Source organism: Argopecten irradians, chromosome 1, assembly GCF_041381155.1.
Source record: "Argopecten irradians isolate NY chromosome 1, Ai_NY, whole genome shotgun sequence".
Taxonomy (NCBI): domain Eukaryota; kingdom Metazoa; phylum Mollusca; class Bivalvia; order Pectinida; family Pectinidae; genus Argopecten; species Argopecten irradians.
Genome location: NC_091134.1, coordinates 20,226,685 through 20,232,313, shown reverse-complemented (window position 1 = coordinate 20,232,313; position 5,629 = coordinate 20,226,685). Strand labels below are relative to the sequence as shown.

The 5,629-nt window shown below is 32.9% G+C and overlaps 1 long non-coding RNA gene across 1 annotated transcript; it reads right to left on the bottom strand.

Annotated features, from left to right (window-relative positions):
• Positions 1-3,162: 3,162 nt before the first annotated feature.
• Positions 3,163-4,741, bottom strand: LOC138310005 (uncharacterized). The gene is made up of 2 exons (XR_011206355.1): positions 4,274-4,741; positions 3,163-3,407 (listed from the first exon to the last, which is right to left on the bottom strand). It is a non-coding gene; the product is annotated as an uncharacterized lncRNA (long non-coding RNA).
• Positions 4,742-5,629: the final 888 nt, after the last annotated feature.

Below are 5,629 nucleotides of genomic sequence, written 5' to 3'. Positions count from 1 at the left end.
AATGTTAACAAAACCATGTGTTTCTTAAAAAAAAGTAGCCCCTGTACGTTGTATAGAACATTTTCATACGCAAGTTCAAAGTTCAATGATACCATGCAGTTAAGGTAAACAAAATCAGCTAGTATTTGCGTATAGTGAATAAGCCTAGCAAGTGTAAATATACTACACAGGATGAGTTATCAGTCAGATGATCGGAATGTTTGTCAAAGTTAAGGTCAATGTTTAAATTTCTAAGTTGACAAAGGATTATGTTAAGTTGTCTAGGAGAATAGTCCATGAAGACTTCTGAAAGTGTTATATCGTAAATAATTGTCAATTTACATTTAAAAGAAGAAATTGAAATAGAGTCTCTTGTGGAACTGTCAAGTGAGTTCCACATATCTATGGCTGACGAAAAAAAAGTTTTCTTATCGCTATTAGTTCTTAATTGTGTAATATTAAATACTCTATTATTTCTAAATTGTATACATTATTTAGATTTAAATATGGTTGTATAATATTATGAAGGTACATTGAAGTATAATTATTAATAATTTCGAACATTAGTATAAGTTTGTGATTCTGTCTTCTTTTATTTAATGGCTCTACTTGTGGACAGATCCTTGAGGGACTCCTGCCGAAATAGCTATGTTTAGTACTAGATTGATACCCTTCAACGTTAATAATGAATACTGAACTATGAATCTTATTTATTATTATTTCGATGAGATGTTTTTTTTTTTTGTCATAAAAAACTAGAACATTGTAACGATGTAATTGATTTGCAATATTGTAAAACCAAACCCCTACAGATATGTAACTCAATGATCTTAATACTTTTCCATCAATATACAGAACATCTTTAAAATTGTCAAGCTGAGCCGTATACCCAAGCACCATAGACACGCACGCTCTGATATAGACCTTTTCATGCATTATGGTTTGTGAACAGAAATCAATTTTCCTGTAATGTTAACACATGACTAGAGTTTAATGAAATGCACAGCTTTAGAATTTTAATTTACCTTGCCCTTTCTCTTAATTTGTTTCAGTCTGAAAGACCTGGCGAAGGGCAGAATATTCATTTTTTTATCTAAGTTTGAACGTATAGAGAGGTTTCTGCAACATTTCACTGGATTTGCATGTTTCGTGGTTTGGAAAATAACTATGATTACTCCCAATGAATAAACTACATTTAAAGTGAACAGTCGGGCAAAGGAAACCAGTCTTAAATGCGTTCTTTGGCCTTCCAAAAGTCATTGTATACCATAATGATGGTCAAGTTCTGCTTACGGTGTCCAGTTTTGACCATTGAAATTTTGGGGAAGCCCCGTGTAAATTTAGCACAGTTCTAAATATAAATTCGCCAAACTCTTTGAAAACGAGGCTGCGTGGAAATGTCAACATGGACATGTGTTTCTCAGTCGTGTCGGTTTCGTTTCGTGTGATAAACCACTAATGCGGTATGTAAATTGTTGTTTTGAGATGATACATTTGATGCAAATGAAGTATTCTTACATTAATGACAATGCTTTGTAATCATTTTTCGATAAAAGCATCTTTATACATGGAAATCGACACAAATATTCGGCCGATGCAGAGATGGGGCCCCGGCAAGGGGCAATTATTGCAGCATCGCATTCGTCGTATTTTACATCAACCGAATCATGAAGGTTAAATACAAATAATCGTAACATAATTTCCCATTTAAAACCACACGAAAACGTTCCATACAACGTCCATGCATGTAGCTGTCAAAGATGTGAAAATAAATTAGCTCATACATAGATATTTTACAAGTACAATATATGTGTTCAATTATTCGTGTAGTTTTTTGCAGAGATTTAATAAAATTATCTATGTCTCTGTTTTTTTTTTTGTAAACAATATTTGAGTTCTGGAGAGAGATGACATAAATGTCCAGCTGGAAGGAAAGAAACTTTTATGATGTATATATATTGTACAATGTATATATGTAAATGTACATTCCATGTAGCTGCTATAGAATTACAACTAGGAAATTCTCTCAAACATTGATAATATTTAATTCTTCACATTCATGTAGGCCTATGCTGTGAGAATTAACACATCATATATATTTCCAGAAAACATATAGGCCTACATGTATGTTACTTTCCTTTTCTGTTGTTTCCTGTTCTTTTTTGTGCTCTGGAGAAAAAGATGATTGAGTTGGAAGAAAAGTAATTAATTAAGAGAAATGTACTGTACCACAGTACTTTGTCTGTAGCCGAGGGGTTCTATACTGTTTTAATAGTCCAGTAATTAATAATTAAATTGAAAATTTCAAAATTAAGATGAAATTCCATTTTTGAATGAAGTGGTTCCCCTCCTTTGAGAGTACACAGTGTGTATACCCTTTTTGGTTTTTAGGAATAATACCTGAATAGGAACCTGAAATAACATGACAATCAATCAGGTATGTGTGTGTTCAGGGGTGGGGGGGGGGGGGGGGGGGGGCTAAAAGACAGAAGAATCATGAGGTTGGGAAGTTGTAGCTTGGGTGGGGGTTGAAATATAGAAGAAATAGCTACAGATAACTGGAAGTGGAAGGGTGCTTTATCATTGATCTGGTCATTGCATATTTGGGGTTTACATGGCTTTCTTTTGGTTATTTAGTCTCATTGATTTTGGAGCAACTTTGAATCCATATGGTACTGTATATCTTTCTTTTTTCCATGTGTAGCTATTTCTTCTGTATTTTCAACCCCGCCCAAGTCACAACTTCCCAATAGGTACCACTTTTTTGTTTAGAACTCAAATCAAAGACAGATGTACATACATGTAGTACTACATACTACATTTTAGTCTATGTGTTTGTAATCACTGTTACTACAGTATTAATACATGTACAAGTTACACATAGACAATAAATGTGAAATTTGGTTCAGACAAAAAGATTTGTAATATTTCAGATAACTTGCTAGTTTTATGGTTTTATTTATATGTTGAATCTACTCTCTTGTAAAGTAGAATTTAGAAATCCTAAGACAATAGTATCTATATTGCTATATGTAAAAAAAATCCTTATATTTTAAAAGTAATTGAAAAGCTATCTCACAAGCCCTGACAAACAAATGGGCAGGCATATGGATGCAAGAATTATAATCACTGGATCTAGAGGACTAATATAAACAAATATTTCTACAAAGTTAAACAATGAAAAAGTATTGCATCATAATTTTATTTAATGATTACAGTTGAAAGGAACATTTAATAAATTAATACTGTTTAAATGTTCTGTTCATGATCTTCTAGGTCCATATTGGTAAAGTTTACTTTCAAGAGCACTCAAATCAACATTCTTCAGTCTTCATATGATGCTAATTGTATGTATATGTATACATACACTTGTATACAGGTCCAAGGGATGAACTTTCTGTATTCATGTCACTATGCATGCATGGTGCCTGAAAAAAAGAACCAACAATTTTTTATATCTGTTGAATATGACAGAAATTGAAATGATCAATTTCAAATATATATAAATGAATAAATGTAGGTTCATTCTACAGGTTTTTATTTTTTTATTTTAGAGAAAACATTTTATAAGTTGTGAATGTGTCACTGATGCATTTGATAGAATCAAATATTGTTTCAAAAAAGATACAAAATTCATTATCTATAGTTCCAACAAAAATTCAGAATAATTATAAATGATACATGGCTGCAGTACATTTCAACTCTGTAAAGTTTGTCATATACACATGAACCAGGTACAGTTGTAATAAATATACAAACACTATTTATTATTATGACCAGAAATAATACTGAATATGTCCTCCAAATATATCTAAAGAACAAGCTAAAACCTACATGTACATATGTATATGTGTATATCAGAACATATAACAATATACAATTTTACCAACTAACCTACAATGTAAATCCTACATACAATGTATGTGTATAACACTACCAGAACATGTACAGAGCAATAAATTACAAATTAAAAATCTATAAATATATACATCAGAACTGTATGAATTGACCGGTAGCATAATATTATAGATTAATTGAAACAAATCTTAGCTTGATAATGCACTAGCGGTTACATTCTAACTGTACATGCATTACAACGGTACATTTTATAAATATACAGGGCATTCATTACCCCTAAAGAGGCCCCACGAAAGAACCGCTATTTACCCCAGGGTTACGTTTTACGCGATTGGGGAACAGGTATGAAACATGTGACCATATGCGACCACTCATTCATGAAAAAATACTGCTAGGGACTATTTACATAATGATCAAAATACGAAGACTCACTCACTATCAGCTGAGCAGGGAGTACCGGGTAGTAGGCCTAGGTACGTACAGTAGCGGTCCCGGAGCCGCGTGCTCGTTTGAACTGTTCTCTTCACTATAACAAGTTATATTAACACTCTCCATGCGTCGTAATGTTTACCGAGTCATTTGTTGGGATTGTCGCTGCTCCATTGCCTTCCCTTTCGCATTTTAGGTGAGTCAGTTGGTTGTTTTGGCGGAAACCTTTTGGTTCAAAACTACGGTAGCCATGTTTTGTTTACTACGGAGAGTGGTGGATGTTGCGCATGCGTTAAGATTGAACTGCACTGATAGCCGGTCGGGAGGACGCATTAGGATTCCCATAATAAATATTAATTTCTTCGCATACAGAGCGATTTTGATGGGAGATTTTATTTTTCTATTTCATAACAAATTATACTGGATATAATAACACCATTTTACCGATTTTAGCCCTTCTTTGCCCGACTATTCGCTTTAAATACCCGTGAACAAGTCGTAGACGCGAAGTTAAGTCAATGCGGGAAAATATATTAATTTAAAATATAATAGAAGAAAGACCACATCAGCTATCCAATCTGATATGAATCATTGAAATGTTAAACCATCTTGATGTTCGGATTGTCCACATCAAAATGAATATTTGTCATAAAGTAAACTGAAACAAAAATACCTGATGCAAATAAATGTATTCAAAATTAATGGGTCTTATATTGACAACCGTAAGCTCATATATACTTATTTATACAATTAGTCGCCATTTAGAATTCGCGTTCGAACTCTCGTACCTCGCGACAATAAAGTTGTTTACTTTATTGTAGCTTATAAGACCAATATTTGATTAAAAAGTACTAAATATGTCGAATTCATTGCTTTTAATTGTCCATATCAAAGCATATTTTAAATTAAAAGCATGATTATTACATGTACATAACTGACTCGTTCAGCCATGTCATACTTACAGCCATGTCATAAATATCGTAAGACACACGTACGAGTGTAATCGCACTATCGTGACGTCACAGGTAGTTATGTCGTCATAACCAATCTATGACGTCGTACGAGTATCTCGGTAGACGGAAAAGACTCATTCAAGCCGGGTTACTACTGTTTTAAATGCAGACAGAATGAAAAGTTTTTGCTTATATTTCTATGCATAAAAGCTATGTGATAAATAAAATCTTATACACAGGGCTATGTAATATGAAATTTATTTAACTCGTTAAATAAGTTGATATGCCACTCGCCTTATCAAATTATTGAATTCGTTTGATAAATTTCGTATTACAGTACATAGCCACTCATGTATCCTCTATTTATCAATTGACGAGCTGTATAATTTTCAAATTTATGATGAAGAGTT